The 16,432-nt window shown below is 36.2% G+C and overlaps 2 long non-coding RNA genes across 3 annotated transcripts in view; one reads left to right on the top strand and one right to left on the bottom strand.

The window, feature by feature from the left end:
• LOC127862577 (uncharacterized) overlaps window positions 1–16,432 on the top strand; it is a 178,451-nt gene that overhangs the window by 120,874 nt on the left and 41,145 nt on the right. For both annotated transcript variants that reach the window (XR_008040684.1, XR_008040683.1), the window contains exon 2: window positions 10,414–10,564. This is a non-coding gene — a long non-coding RNA (uncharacterized LOC127862577). The remainder of the gene's footprint in view (window positions 1–10,413; window positions 10,565–16,432) is intronic.
• Window positions 13,618–16,432, bottom strand: part of LOC127862578 (uncharacterized) — an 8,436-nt gene continuing 5,621 nt past the window's right edge. Inside the window, exon 3 of the long non-coding RNA XR_008040687.1 lies at window positions 13,618–13,677. This is a non-coding gene — a long non-coding RNA (uncharacterized LOC127862578). The remainder of the gene's footprint in view (window positions 13,678–16,432) is intronic.

Below are 16,432 nucleotides of genomic sequence, written 5' to 3'. Positions count from 1 at the left end.
TTATATCTTTGTTTAAAGTTACTTTATTTATCAATTTTGATATAAATCAATTCATGTTGATATTTTTTAGTTGTTGATCTTAGAAATTTTCTTTAAAGAAAGAAAAAAAAAAGAAAGTATAATTAATGTTAACTTTGTACAGCTTAATATTAATATTCACAATGTAAGGGGAAATACTCCTCCAGTCTTGTTAAGAATGCAGGGGAGAGAACTTGAGTTAGTTTTATAGAGCACATGTTTTGTAGACAAATACAGATTAGAAACTTAATCAGTGTTCAACTAGATTAAACAGAGCCTCATTTCCTCCTCACATATAATGAACATTTAGGGAAAAACAGAAAGAACTTAAAATAGTTTTGGTATGATGAAAATGTTAACATATAGTCATTTGAACCAAAATCAATTTATTGCCTCATACATATAGTAACATACAATAAGAGAAAGTCTACAAGAACTTGAATTCTTTTGGTATGAGCATCATTGCTTCATACATAATTTACTAGAAGAGAAAGTAAAAAAGAACTTGAATTTTTTTGGTGAACTTTAAATTATTTTGGTATGTGATTCCCTGCCTCTCATATAACAAGCAATAAAAAAAAACGGAAAAAACTTTAATACTTTGGGTATGAGCTTCAGTTATTGGTTAGAGCAAGAATCAAGTCACATAAAGTCCATTTCAAATAAAGGTGAGTATGTCCATGTACAGCTTATTGATTTTGTAGTGAAATAGAAGGGAATGAAATAGACTGTAGGATGGTGTATTATAGGATTTATTAAACATGAGATTATGTGTTTGATGTCATAATATGTATGAAAGGTCCCCTGGCCTCATTCTTCTTATAAAAGAAAGTGAAGAACATAATCATTAAAATACACGATATTGAGAGTATATGCGTTCTTCAAGTTATTTTTAATTAAAGGTAAGGTAAACTTACAGAGCAAGAGAAGCAGACAAGTACTTAGCAAAACAAGTAGTATAACTCCAATTTACAAATGGACATTTAAAAGGAACAACTCGGTGTTCCAGACATCCTGGAACCTTGCACAACCACACAAATATGGAAATTACACAAGTGGCATGATACAAAAGCTGACCAAAGATCATTGGATGATTGGAAAGTTAGCCACACCTCTTTGTTGCCAAATTTTCTTCCTTCAAGGAAAGTGCCCTGTTCACTGCAGTGTTAACTGGTCAGACTGTTCCACGGTTCCCAATGGCACCATAAATCACATAATGTATACTTGTAACGAAATGAAAGTTATAATGAGCATTTTGATGCCAATAGTGACCTATTTACTGTTTTTGTTGTAGAACCGACATTATGTGGATTTTTCAACAGTGTAATGCTGATGTATAGGAACGTGTTTTCTGCTGTTTGTTTCTATTAAATACGACTTGTTTGTTTATTTTCTCGCACTATTTTTTTGGAACTTTTAAATACTAAATAATTTTTTAACTACACTGTAAATAAAATATAAAGCAGTCAATGGGGACCAAGCCGCAAAACCAAGATATAAAGGGATTTGTTTTAAAAGTTTTGCAGGGCACTTGCTGGCAATCAGGGGAAGGTACCCAGGGCCCTCATGAGGGGGAATTTTTGCAGCGTTTCCCCCCTTTTTTTTTCTTACTCTCTAATTATTGCATTTGTACATAATTGCACTATTCATTACTTGTTTCATAATTAAATATATTTGACAAGATAAAATTAAAATAGAATTGAGACATAGTAATCATGACACACATCTTTCTTCTTTCTAAAAAAAAAAAAAAAAAAAAATATAGGGAAAAACTTTCCAACCAAAAGGGGAAAAAAGTGTACTTTTCAGGTGGACGAATGCGGCCGAATTTCAGCAGTGAATTTTACCGATTGAGGGCCCTGTTTTGTGACTGAAATGTGCCATATATGTTGCAATTTTGTGTTTATAGTTTATCATATAATTCGGCAATACATGAATTGTATATTAACCCTATCATAGAGATATTGGCATGCAGACCTTTTTTTGTGAATATACAGATACCCATATCCCATATGCGCTGAAACCCTCAAATGACCCATCGCTGTCATCATTGTCTTTATCAGGGCTTCTAATCGCGTCACCTTATGCCCTACACCTAAAGCTGCTACTGCTGCTACTGCTACTACTGCCACTACTGCTCATTGGGTCATTGTTGATCTGAAATGGCTTGTAGTCACCCGAGGGTGACTAGAAGGCGATTCATGTCACCCTTGAGTGACTTCAAGCCGATACTAGTCACTCTATGGTGACTTGAAGCCGCTTCATGTCACCCAAGGGTAACATGAATCGGCTTGAAGTCACCCTTGGGTGACATGAGGCAGCTTGAAGTCACCCGACAGGGGTGGCGAAATCAAATGTCCGAGTTGCCAGAGTCTTACATTTGCTTGTCTGGGCAACTGATTTTTTTCAATTAAGTTGTCCGTGGACAACCAGTCGGGTCGAGGAATACAATAAAATACATTGTAATTAAGTTTTACATAACGGAATGTTGACACGCGGTTACATTGTCAGTGCTATTTGCGAAGCAAATCAAGCTAAAACTCGGGCACTCTCCTGTGCGGTGATCTCCCTTATTCTATTTGAAACCGGGAGCATCCCCATTTTCATTATTCGGCCCGACTGTTAGACAGTGAACAGATTCGTTTGTTCGTCAATTCTGTATCTAACAAGGGCTGATTGTAAAACATGCATGCCCCCCATATGGGCTGTCGGTTGTAGTGGCAGCCATTGTGTGAATACGTTTTTTGTCACTGACCTTGACCTTTGACCTAGTGACCTGAAAATCAATAGGGGTCATCTGCGAGTCACGATCAATGTACCTATGAAGTGTCATGATCCTAGGCAAAAGCGTTCTTGAGTTATCATCCGAAAATCATTTTACTATTTTGGGTCACCGTGACCTTGATCTTTGACCTTGTGACCTCAAAATCATTAGGGGTCATCTGCGAGTCATGATCAATCTACCTGTGAAGTTTCATGATCCTAGGCACATGCGTTCTTGAGTTATCATCCGAAAAACCATTTTACTATTTCGGGTCACCGTGACCTTGACCTTTTACCTAGTGACCTCAAAATCAATAGGGGTCATCTGCGAGTCATGATCAATCTACCCATGAAGTTTCATGATCCTAGGCGTATGCATTCTTGAGTTATCATCCGGAAACCATTTTACTATTTCGGGTCACCGTGACCTTGACCTTTGACCTAGTGATCTCAAAATCAATAGGGGTCATCTGCGAGTCATGATCAATGTACCCATGAAGTTTCATGATCCTAGGCGTATGCGTTCTTGAGTTATCATTCAAAAACCATTTTACTATTTCGGAACACCGTGACCTTGACCTTTGACCTTGTGACCTCAAAATCAATAGGGGTCATCTGCGAGTCATGATCAATGTACCTATGAAGTTTCATGATCCTAGGCCCAAGCGTTCTTGAGTTATCGTCTGACAACCACCTGGTGGACGGACCGACAAACCGACAGACCGACCTACAGACCGACAGATCGACCGACATGAGCAAAGCAATATACCCCCTCTTCTTCGAAGGGGGGCATAAATATTGAACGTTTGTCTTAAAATTTAAAATGCATTTATACCAAATGTTCGCTAAATTCTAGCATCAGTTTTTTCTCATGGTTTACTTCATACAAATTCGAGCATAGCCGGATAGTTACGCTGCATATGGCAATGAATGTCTTTAAAATTCCGAAGTGTTTGTCGGATTACACATTTACTTATGCTCATTTGAGAATAAAACAAAATGTTTACAGTTGTGTGTAATTAATTCAACGAGTCTTTGTTTAGACGCTTGAAGCGATGAAAAAATGTTTTGACAATACTACGCATGAAATGCACAATTTCCATGATTATTACACCCGGTTGCCATCAACAGTTTTCTAAGTAACTCGCCATGATTTTATCGTGAAGGTGTACACCTTAGGGTTGATTAGAATGGTAGGTATAAAAATAAATGCGTTTATATTTAAATAAAAATTAACGGACAAGTGTAGTTCAGCAACGGACAAGTTAAATTTCCTAAATGGTTGTCCATGGACAAGTATAGTTTTTTTAGATTTCGCCACCCCTGCCTTAGGGTGACTTCAAGCCATTTCAAGTCGACAATGACCCAATGCGCTGCGCTCATTGGGTTGTTGTCAACCCGAAATGACTTGAAGTCACCTGGGGGTGACTAGAAGCTGCTTCATGTCACCCTAGGGTGACTTCAAGCCGAATCCTGTCACCTACTTTTTTTTTTTTATCACCCTTAGGTGACATGAAGTGGCTTCAAGTCACCCTAGAGTGACTAGCATTGGCTTGAAGTCACCCTAGGGTGACTTCAAGCTGATTCATATCACCCTTAGGTGACATGAAGTGGCTTCAAGTCACCCTAGAGTGACTAGCATTGGCTTGAGGTCACCCTAGGGTGACATGAATCGCCTTCTTGACCCATTGGGTCATTGTTGACCTGAAATGGCTTGAAGTCATCCAGGGGTGACTAGAAGGTGATTCATGTCACCCTAGGGTGACTTCAAGCCGATGCTTGTCACTGTAGGGTGACTTGAAGCCGCTTAGGGTGACTTCAAGTCGCCTTAACAATGACCAAATGAGCGCTAGTACTGCTACCACTGCTACTACTGCTGCTGCTACTGCTGCTACTACTTCTGCTGCTACTGCTGCTACTGCTGCTGCTACTACTGCTGCTACTACTGATGCTTCTACTGCTGCTGCTTATACCACTGCTGCTGCTATAACTGCTGCTGCTGCTACTACTGCTGCAGTTACTGCTGCTGCTAGTGCTTCTATTTCTGCTTCTGCTACTGCTGCTGCTGCTACTACTATTACTACAACTGCTGCTTAGTAACTTCTGCTACTACTGCTACTCCTACTGCTGCCACTACTGCTACTACTACTACAACTACTGCTACTACAAATGCTGCTGCTACTACTACTTCTACTACTTCTGCTGCTACTACTGCTGCTGCTGCTACTGCTGCTACTTCTGCTGCTTCAACTGCTGCTATTGTTGCTGCTGCTACTACTACTACTACTACTGCTGCTGCTACTACTTCTGCTTCTAATGCTGCTACTACTGCTGCTGCTACAACTGCTGCTACTACTACTACTACTACTGCTACTACTACTACTGCTACTACTACTACTACTACTGCTACTACTACTACTACTACTAGTGCTACATGTTAGCCATTGCCTGCTGACTTCGGGCCTTAAGGAGGCAATCATACTCTGATAAAGCAGATGACAGTCGTGGGAAATTCGAGAGTTTCAGCACATATGGGATTATTGGGTATCTGCATATTCACAAAAAGGAATTTATGCCGAAATCGATACGATAGGGTTTATGTACATGTAATGCTGAAGGATATGATAAACTATACACTCACCATGGCAACATACATGGCACATTCTGGTCACAAAATGTACAGGGTTTTGCGGCTTGGACAGAAACGATTTTCACACTTATTGTGACCTTGACCTTTGATCTAGTGACTCCAATTTCAATAGGGGTCATCTACTGTTCAAGGCCAATGTACTTGTGAACTATTAAATCAATCGGTCGATTGGTTCACAAGTTTTTGATCGGAATTTAACTGGTCTACTGACAGACTGACCGATGGGGGGGGGGGGGGGGGGGGGGGTTGCAAGAGCAGGTTAGGAAATAACAAATATCTATGTTTTAGATATAAATTATAATTTCATGCCCCAACAATGATGTTTTATCTTGATTTTGATTAAAATAACTGTATGTTAACATTTTCTATTATCTCAATGATTTGTGTTACAAAATTATTTCATAAGCAATAATATTTTATCACAAATTATTCCATCATATAACAAAATAAAACAATTTTAGGACTAATGTTGTTTTGATTCTTGACTGTGGATTTTATGATTAATTTGAATAATGAAATCTCAACATGCATTTCACGTGTACAAGTCATTTTGAGGACAATCTATAAAGCATTTGATAAAGCAGTATTTAATTTTTTAATTTAATATCATTGAATAAAAAAAATGCATAGACACTTACATGAAATTTGGGCAATAAGGTCTTAACACTTTCAGTGCGGGAACCGAATTTTGAAGGCCTTTGCAAACAGTTTGGATCCAGATGAGACGCCACAGAACATGGCGTCTCATCAGGATCCAAACTGTTTGCTATTCTGATAGTATTTTTTGAAAAAAAAATCGAAGAAAATGCTAATTTTAGAAATTCAGCAGACGACATTTTAGCAGAAGACAAATTTCCCAGCATGCAAAGGGTTAAAGCATCTTTAGAACAACACTAAGAAGACTTCGAAAGGCAACATAAACATAGGTCAATTACTGTTCAAGAGTGTGCCCTGCAATCCGATATACCTACTCCTGAAGTTTAAATATAATACATACAGGAGAAGTCATATTTAGTATCAAAATAAACAAAAGGCAAGAACTCCATACGCGTAAGGACATTCCTGCATTGAATTTCAGACAAAAAAAAGCTTTCAACTATTGTGCACAGAGAGCTTTTGAACAAACTTAAGTAATTATGCAGTAGTCAACTACAAGAAAGCAACAAATAAACTTCCACGCAGTCTAAGTAAACAATGTCATGCGCTCTTTTGTACATTGTATATATGCAAGAACTGATAAGGAGTGATACAATATGTTTTTATTCTTTCATTATTATTTATTTTCTTTCAGTAATTATATAATGTTACTATATGTATATTTTAATTGTTATCTTACAAATTATTCTTTCGATTTATATGATTATTTTGTAGTTTTTAACCACTCTCCAGTACAAGAAACAAACATGCACAGAGATTGGTTGTTGTAGTCTCTTTACTGTTAGGAGAAAGTAGTGTTATAAGTCACAGCTCAGATGACTTAAAATAACACTATCATAAAAAATCAACCTGAAAGAAAAAACTTCAACAGACTCTGAGAAAGACAATATATAAGATGTTAATATATCTGACTCAGATTGCAGTACCAAATATGTTTTAATAGAAAACTAGAATTTTACACATTAATGACTTCCATAATGCAATGCCTCAAATAATAATAAATAATAACCATGTAGCAATGGTTGTAGATTCACCATTTCACAGTTTGGAACAGTGCATGCATGTAACAGTAACATGCAACAGTGTGCTTAACCAGACTGACCACCTGGACCCTTTACTAACCAAGGTTACAACAGAATAAGGACGGCTGTTCATGAAATATATAAAAATAATGTTGAACATGCTTTGTCTCCCAGACATGCCCACAAATGTTGTTTTTTTAACCAGACTGACCACCTGGCCCCTTAACTAACCAAGGTTACAACAGAATATGAATGGACTTTCATGAAATATAGAAAAATAATGTTACATGCTTTGTCTCCCACACATGCCCACAAATGAGTAAAACATGCAGACCAGTGGGAATGATAAATCAATTAACACATAAAATAATAAAACCAAACTAAATAATTATGAATCAGTGACAAAAATAACATTTACAGTGGTGATGATTATAATGACAATGACCATGGCTTTTTATTTACGATAATAATTGCGCACTTACTCTTAGATTTATTGTCTTGAGTGTGAGCCTAATTTCCACTTTTTATTTTTTAAAGAGTAATAACTTAAGGATGAACGAGCAATTACGCTAAAAAAATTCTTGGTATTTTTCGGCGTTTTCACCTTAGCCTGACCTTTGTAAGCGACCAATCTATTAGAATATAAATTTTCCCATCGGTGGGCCTGAAACTGTTCGCAGAAGAAACGTGCAATCTACAGATTTCACATTAATATTAATATGTTATGACATCGACTTACATTTTTTGGGAAGTATTGGGTATGAAAAGGGATACTGCAGTTCGTTTAGCAACAATGTTAACTGCGTATTCAGCATGAAACAATTGTATCTCTAATGATAAAGTTTTAAAAATAGATCAGTTTCAGACTTAATTCTCGACAACAATACAGTTTGTGTTTGCCCCTTTATATTCAGAGGATTGTCAGCGCTAGAGTGTTTTTACTTAAAGGCTATGTTCTCATATTTACTTATTATTAACATATTGCTGTCTGGGTACTAGTATATTTTAGTGCATAAAAGTATCGTTTTTCGATATCCTGATATTAGTTTTGGTCAAACTATATTTGATTGTTTTCGAAATTGAACATTAAACATGTAAAAGTTTAAAGTTTTAAACAAGCCGTCGTTCAAGCCATGACATAGAGACCTCACCCCAAGCATTGCATTCCAAGCCGCAAGGTATCAGGGTGAGTTTTCGCGGATAGTACAGGGATCGTTATATAATACAGACGGCATCGCGTGAACTAGGTGTACTGGGATTTTATTTAGACCAGATGTTAAATGAAGATATTCGCCGATATAATTATGGTATCTCAATAAAAGATTCTTAATGTGTTTTCAACAAAACCATGATAAATACTAGAAATGGCGCGGCAGAGGCCGACGCGTATCCCCACGCCGAATGTTTGACCTAGGTGTGCCCCAGGGTTGGTAATGGGGCCATGCATAGCTGAGATTGACCGTATTGTCATAAGAGAAGTTCATCATCAATTAGAAGTGAATTGGTGTAAAAATGAAGAAGTTATAGTAAAAGGCAATTTTGGGTGGGTGTGACATATGTGGGCAGGGCGCCCCAGGGTTGGTAATGGGGCCATGCATAGTTGAGATTGACCGTATTGTCATAAGAGAGGTTCAGTATCAATTTGAAGTGAATCGGTGTAGAAATGAAGAAATTATAGTAAAAGGCAATTTTGGGTGGGTGTGGTCTATGTGGGCGGGCGTGCCCCAGGGTTGGTAATGGGGCCATGCATAGTTGAGATTGACTGTATTGTCATAAGAGAAGTTCAATATCAATTTGAAGTGAATCGGTGTAGAAATGAAAAAATTATAGTAAAGGCAATTTTGGGTGGGTGTGGTCTATGTGGGCGGGGCCCCAGGGTTGGTTATGGGGCCATGCATAGTTGAGATTGACCCTAATGTCATAAGAGAAGTTCAGTATCAATTTGAAGTGAATCCGTGTAGAAATGAAAAAATTATAGTAAATGGAATTTTTTGGTGGGTGTGGCCTATGTGGGCGGGCGCCCCAGGGTTGGGATTGGGGCCATGCATAGTTGAGATTGACCCTAATGTCATAACAAAAGTTCAGTATCAATTTGAAGTGAATCCGTGTAGAAATGAAAAAATTATAGTAAATGGAAATTTTTGGTGGGTGTGGCCTATGTGGGCGGGGCGCCCCAGGGTTGGGAATGGGGCCATGCATGGTTGAGATTGACCGTATTGTCATAGGTGAAGTCCAGTATCAATTTGAAGTGAATCGGTGTAGAAATAAAGAAGTAAATGTAAAATAACCTAAAAAAATGAGTGATAATTTCTGACGCGGCCCCACCCCAACCCCTATAACTTTTGACCCAGGGGTCAGATCAAAATTCCAAATAGTGCAGGGTCGCACATATGCTCATAGCTACCATGTGTGTAAATTTCAAGGTTCTAGTGCTTTTAGTGTAGGAGGAGATAGTGGCCAGGACGGACGGACAGACGGACGGACAGACGGACAGACGGACGGCGGAGATCACCACAATATCCCCACCTTTTTTTCAAAAAGCGTGGGGATAATTATGTTTGATTAATTCAACAAGAGTTACCCCACCATATTGAACAATGTATTGAGCATGAGCTAGATGATTCCCGATACTGTTAATAATCGAATCAAAAAGCAATGCCTGACAAACCACAAAATAAGTTTGTCCACAGAACGCCCGAATAAATATTTAAAATATGTACAGAAAATTCACGTGTGGCCGGTTGACTAACATGTTTTAATTTATACTTCCATTCTTCTTTTTGTGTATCTATAGATATATGATCAGCAGTATGTAATTGTGTAAAATAAATCGCGAAAACTACGCGTAAATATCCCGTACTGCGTGAAATGCAGCTAAGAACTGCACAGAAAAAGACATATGCTATCTTTGATTTCATTCTTTAAACTCTTAACCTTTCACCAACTCCAACCACAATCAACGCCGTATATCTTTTTTAAAGATATTTCTTGTTGAGGTTACTATGAAATTGATGATTAAGTTCAAAAGAACAAAAATCCTATTTAATAATTGTTTTCAAATCATGTACTTTCAATAAAGTAAATGTATACCTTTGAAATTTGTAGGCATGGAAAATCTCAAGAGCTGTAAGATTGTCAGGGCATGCGGCCTAACTCTTTCAGTGCTGGAACCAAATTTTGAAGGCCTTTGCAAACCGTTTTGATCCAGATGAGACGCCACAGAACGTGGCGTCTCATCAGGATCCAAACTGTTTGCTATAATGATAGTATTCTTTAAAAAATTGAAGAAATTGTTCATTTCAGAAATTCAGCAGACGACATATTAGCAGAAGATAAATTTCCCAGCATGCAAAGGGCTAACAGCGAGGGTGCCTTACAGACCAGCTTGGACTGCTGGACTTTCTAATACTCAACTCACACTGGGACCAGAGACTTCCAAATTCCATAGCTTACAGTAAGTTCAGCTTATTGCTTCTGTGTAGGATATTAAATAATAATTTGTAACATGTACTGAAGATATTTTGATGTTCAGTTTTTATTAATAGCCACATTTAATGTTTTAAATATTTAATGCCAAATTTACTGGAATACTTATAAGATAATTATATATATTATTAAATTTTGGAAATGCAAACAGTTGGATGCCTTTAATCTCTGCACTTGGAAATCAAAGTCAATATCAACAATGACAGACACGTTTTCACATACCGGTACTGCTACTAACAGTTGTCTGTCATGATCATTACACAAGTTTTCCCATAGTGCATATTGAATTAATTTAAGACCTAGAATGACTGCTTCCTCAATTACAGTTAGGATTATAAATGTGTTAAAGTCCGTAAAAACTTTTGTTTTAGTATTCCAATATAAGCATTCAATATTTTAACACATGTATTATTATTTGTTTAAAAAAAAAACACACACAAAAAACAACAGGGTGACTGAAAATGAATATAGGACACCTTTTACTTTATTGTTAATTAATTATACCTTTCTGAGATAAGTTGCATAGGAGTAATAAGATTGTTGTCTAGTAATGAATTTCCATTTCCCATGCACACAACAAATATTTTCATTGTTTTTTAATTCAATTAAACCATGATTACTGCCCATAAAAGTATATTTACTTTTCCAGAAAGTATAAACATGCTGAAATAAACAGAAATATTTTCCCAATTTTTTAAAGTAATGCTCTTATTAAAACCAGAAATCCACTAGCATATTTACCAGGAATAGATATTCAAAACCAGAAATCCACTGGCATATTAACCAGGAAATAGCTATTCAAAACTAAAAATCCGCTAGCATATTAACCAGGAATAGCTTTTTAAAACCAGTAATCCACTAGCATATTAACCAGGAATATATATTCAAAACCAGAAATCCACTTGCATATTTACCAAGAATAGCTATTCAAAACCAGCAATCCACAAGCATATTAACCAGGAATAGCTATTTAAAACCAAAAATTGAAAAAACATAGCAAGATCTCTATCCAAACCAGAAATGCTGTTACACAGTCTTCTTTAATACGCTGTTATGGTAGTGAATAATATCCCAAATATTGCATGTCCATTTCTGTTACATGTAGTTATAAATCATGTCACTGAAATTTTTATTTGAAAAAAGGGGCATAACTTTGGTAATTTTTTCCCCACTTCATATCATCAGGAACATTATATATACCTTGTACATTTTAGTCTTGTAATTTATGTTTGTGCAAATAAAAAGTTAAAGAAAATCATGGGACACATTTGTATGAAGAAGTAAATCATATGACAATTATAATTTCCCAATGAAAGAGAAACAAAACATTTATAATATTCAGTGTCCTTGTATTGAACTAATGAAAAAAAAACAGACCACCTTCTGACTTAAGAAGAATAACATGAAAGACAAAGGGGGTTCACTCATGTGATAGTCAAGATGACAACGTCCATGATAACACAGGTATTTTTCGCAGATTTATATCCTTTATTTCTCTTGTTTAATTTTTAAATGACACTCACCTCCCTGCCATATCAGTATGAAAGTGATAAGCATTTATTTCATATTAAAATTTGCTTTATATCTTGACTTTACTCGCTGCAAATTTTCCAAGTGGAGTTGTAATAAGGTCATCCGGCTAAGAAATTATGCAGTGAGTAAAGTCGAGATTTAAAGCGAATATTAATATGAATAAAACACTTGTAGCTTTCTTGCTTATATGGCTGGAAAGTGAGCAGCATTTAAAAAAAAAATACATGTCATAAAGAGTGTAAAACGGCGAAAAATACTTAACCATGTAAAAACCTTGAAACTAATTTAGAGACAATATATTTACAACAAGTAAATGCGAAGAATTTGTGATATCTCCCGCCAAACTATAGCTTTGTCACAGAAAAAAGCATGTTTTCAACATACAAAGGGCCATAACTTCGTTATTAACAGATGGTGTACAATGCCATTTGGCATGCATCATCCTCTTATTCATATATATACTCATACCAAGTTTCAATGGAATCCGCCAAAGCACTTCGAAGATATGGCTCTAGACACAAAAGTGCGGACGGACGGAGGGAAGGACGGACAGACGGACAACGCCAAACAATATCCCTCTGCCTTTGGTGGGGGATAAAAAATGTAAACTACATGATATTCGCTGGTTGAATCATAAATACAACTTAAAATAAATTTATCATTGTCATAATATTTGAGTGTAGAGGCTAAATAACATATAACAGTTTCTCAATTTTTATATATTACTTATGAACTATGGTGGTGTGGAGGCTATTAATGACTGGCATGTTGGCTCTGGTGGTTGGGTGTAGCAGTTGGTATCTCTTGTATCTCTTGTAGCAGTGGCAGTAGATTATGAGGGGCAGTATCAAACATCCATCTGAAAATGAACATGTATGCAATGTTTATACAGACACAATGATATATTTAACCCTTTCAGTGCGGGAACCGAATTTTGAAGGCCTTTGCAAACAGTTTGGATCCAGATGAGATGCCACAGAACGTGGCGTCTCATCAGGATCCAAACTGTTTGCTATTCTGATAGTATTCTTTGAAAAAATTCGAAGAAAATGCTAATTTTAGAAATTCAGCAGAAGATATTTTAGCAGACGACAAATTTCCCAGCATGCAAAAGGTTAATCAGCATCCTGAGTTATCTTTCAACTATTAAGTCTGCAAATAACATCTTGTGTTGACATTAAATGAAACATTTAGACAAAACACATGAGAAAAATCATGAAATGTAGATCAAAACACATTTCATGACCATGCATGTGGTGTGATTACTTTTTTATTCAACTCTGTTCAAATGGAATGCTTTTGGAGCATTTTCCCTTTAATTAACTGTTTCAGTATTAATACTTTCTTGCTCTGAGACATTATTATATCACAAGAAGATACTTTTACAAAATAACAAAGAAACTTGATCAACTTGTAATCCATGTGTAGCTTAACCTCCTTACTGAAATTAAATATAATTGCTGCAATTGTTGCTACAAATGTACTTACCGGTATGTCTAGTTTGCACTGCATCTTTTCCAAGAGGCTATGGAGGTGCTCTGCGGCCTCCTGAAATATAATGAAAAGTGTGAGTATATATATATATATATATATATATATATATTTGGTAATTTTGCAAGAAAAGTTTCAAAAGTTTGAATAATTTTCATGTTAATCTTATATACAACACATGCATCCGCTCTTGTTGAAAACAAAAGGAATTGAAGGGTGTGGCAGAAAATCCAGGATGACAGTTTTCAAGTTTAATGCGGGTCTAGTGGCACAGTTATTTGAAATTTTACTTTAAAGGAAAAAACATTTTTATTGCATGCAAAGTTTGTCATATAACTAAATAAAATGAATCATTTATCAAAACATTCCATAATAATCTGTTAAAACAGACCCATTTATCATTTGGCAAAAGGCTTCATTATTTGACTAGGAAGTAAGAATTACTGTCTAGACTCTGAAGGCACTGAATTTGTTCGCTATTGCATAATCTTAAAAGCAACTCAGTTTTCAAACTTATGATATAGCTTTTAATATCGCAAGTTTGAAATGAACACAAACCCATTCAAATTTCAAAGAGTGTGTCTTAGAGCACAGGTCGAGATGTGTCACTGACTGTTTATCCTTCTATTTATGTTATAGAGATAACTCAGACAAAATAACAACAATATGTCTTTATTTTCACAATTGGTCGCTGCAGTGGCAACCATCTTCAGAATTGTAGTTGCCTTAAGGCTAAAGAATAACAAGCCCATAATCATGTACATGTTGCGATATGTGTATCTGATACTTTATCTGTTTTCTTTAACCCTTTCAGTGCGGGAACCGAATTTTGAAGACCTTTGCAAACAGATTGGATCCAGACGAGACGCCACAGAACGTGGCGTCTCATCAGGATCCAAACTATTGCTATTCTGATATTATTTGAAAAAAAAATCGAAGAAAATGCTAATTTTAGCAATAGCAGACGACATTTTAGAGCAGACAACAAATTTCCCAGCATGCAAAGGGTTAAATTATTGAGAAACAATTTTGCCCACTTGACAGACTTTAATGAAGGAGTAAGCACCATTTGCCCTGAAAGCAGCCAATATGTACAGATATCAGTCATAAACTTACCAATGTCATGCACAAGCTGATTTAACCCTTTCAGTGCAGGAACCGAATTTTGAAGGCCTGTGCAAACAGTTTGGATCCAGATGAGACGCCACAGAATGTGGCGTCTCATCAAGACCCAAACGTTTGCTATTCTGATAGTATTCTGTGAAAAAAAATCGAAGAAAATGCTAATTTTAGAAATTCAGCAGACGACATTTAGCAGAAGACAAATTACCCAGCATGCAAAGGGTTAAACACTAGATTGGCCAATATTATAATATGTCCCACCAGCTCTTAATTTACTTAAACCTATTGTTTACATAATTACAGGCTGTGGTCTGCTTCATAGTACCTGAGTTAAGTATGACAGAAACGCTTTAAGCATTTGTCGTTTGCTAAATTTGACTGGAGTTACCATGCAGCAGTCATGGGTTAAGGGCCCTACCGTAGCTAAGGCATACTTATAACGCTCAATGCGTCTGCATTATTTGTGAGCTACAATTTCCGCATTACAGTAAATTTCATCCCCAAGACATTCAGGGTCAGTGCTCAGGGTCAGTAAATTGTCAGGCAAAGACGGAATGTACTATTATTAAACGCCTTTTAGTGATAACATAGTATTACTTTCAAGATATAAAATACACAAATTTTGGGGAAAAACATGAATGCAAACCTATCCTTAAATACCATTTGGTTTTGGCATTGTGGGACATAACTACCGAAAATAGCAGTGTCCATGATAGAAGGGAAATCATTTAATTATCTAGCCACACATGTGTGACATATGCGGTCAGTCTGTCTGAAAATCTTTCCTGCAAGCCAAAATAGGCTACCGACATTTGCCAGTTTGCTATAAATAACACAGTGTGACTTCAATTTTCTATATGAAATAAGTGTGGTTCGATATTCCAATTACAAGACGCAATTAGAATAAAAAACTGTGTCATGCAAAGATAGGACTAATGCAATATGCAGCCAACAAAGCTCCAGTCCAGCCTGTGCATCCGTGCAGTCTTCTGAGGATATGCATACTGAGGAGGTACTCAGGAGATACCACAAAACTTTGCATGCATTTTTATAAAGAAAATGTAGCCCTTGACCAAAATGTGCAAGTGTGCTGGCCGCATATACCGTAAGACCAATTTTGCAGATGTAATAGTGTTATTTTAAAAGTGTGGAAAGAAAACTGTTTCTTATAAAATATCAAAGGTTTTCGATGATAAAGTAATAAATCATAATAAGCTACGTTAGGAAACATATGGGATCACATATAGTAGAATTTGAATCTGTGAACACTATTATGTGGTTATATATACATTCACTTCATGATAATATTCATGGGGTGGATATGCGACTTTTAAGTGAAAAAAAAAAAAGAACACAACAATACTTAAACCTTTGGTTTTTATTTAATAACTTAGAAAAGCAAATTTTCTTCCCTTATTTAAAATCAGGATATATCCCAAATATATTTGTTAAAGATATTTGTTGTTTTTACCTATCATACAATTATGATACTATAGGCTGCAGAGCAAATTGTTATGTTTTGTTTTTGGAATCTCTGGGACTATGCATTCTAAACGTGTTTTTATAAATACATATTTCAAAATTTATTTTTTAATTTATTTTACCATAAGAATCAGCATATGGTCGTTCAAAAACCATGCGGGTGTGTGAGTGCATTTTGGCGTGTTCTGAGAAAACTGGGCGAAATGCT

This window comes from Dreissena polymorpha, chromosome 16 (genome assembly GCF_020536995.1).
Source record: "Dreissena polymorpha isolate Duluth1 chromosome 16, UMN_Dpol_1.0, whole genome shotgun sequence".
In the NCBI taxonomy this organism is placed as follows: domain Eukaryota; kingdom Metazoa; phylum Mollusca; class Bivalvia; order Myida; family Dreissenidae; genus Dreissena; species Dreissena polymorpha.
Note: the sequence above shows the minus strand (reverse complement) of the source record. Positions and strands in the feature narration are given on the sequence as shown.